The sequence below is a fragment of the Orycteropus afer genome, unplaced genomic scaffold (genome assembly GCF_000298275.1).
Source record: "Orycteropus afer afer isolate SDZICR_OR568_19922 unplaced genomic scaffold, OryAfe1.0 scaffold00035, whole genome shotgun sequence".
Classification (NCBI taxonomy): Eukaryota; Metazoa; Chordata; class Mammalia; order Tubulidentata; family Orycteropodidae; genus Orycteropus; species Orycteropus afer.
The window spans coordinates 16,719,671-16,720,230 of record NW_006921622.1 but is presented as its reverse complement, the minus strand read 5'-3'; positions in this window follow the sequence as shown (position 1 = coordinate 16,720,230).

The window sequence follows — 560 nt, the reverse complement described above, 5'->3', positions numbered from 1 at the left end:
TTGAAAAGAAATCCAGAAATCAATACCATTTACAATAGCCATGAAAAGGATAAAATACCCAAGAATAAACCTAATCAGGAATGTAAAATACTCATACACAGAAAACTATAAAACATTACTCCAAGAAACTAAAAGATCTTTAGAAATGGAAAAGTATTCCATGCTCATGGATTGGAAGACTTAATTAACGTTGTGAAAATGTTAATAATACCAAATATAGATAGATAGATAAGATAGAAAGATAGATAGAATGCAATTCCAATCCAAATCCCAACAATATTCTTTAATGTAATGGAAAAACTAATCTCCAACTTCATTTGGACTGGAAAGAAGCCCTCAAATAGCTAAAGCAATATAGAAGAAGAAAATCAAAGTAAAAGGCCTCAAACTGTCCAATCTCAAAACTTACTATATAGTGACAGTAATCAAAACAGCCTGGTACCGATTCAATGGCAAGCACATAGACCAATGGAACATAATTGAGACACTGAAGTAAATCCATCCATCCATGGATAGCTGAACTTTGACAAAAGGTCAAAGTCCATTCAATGAGGAAGAAA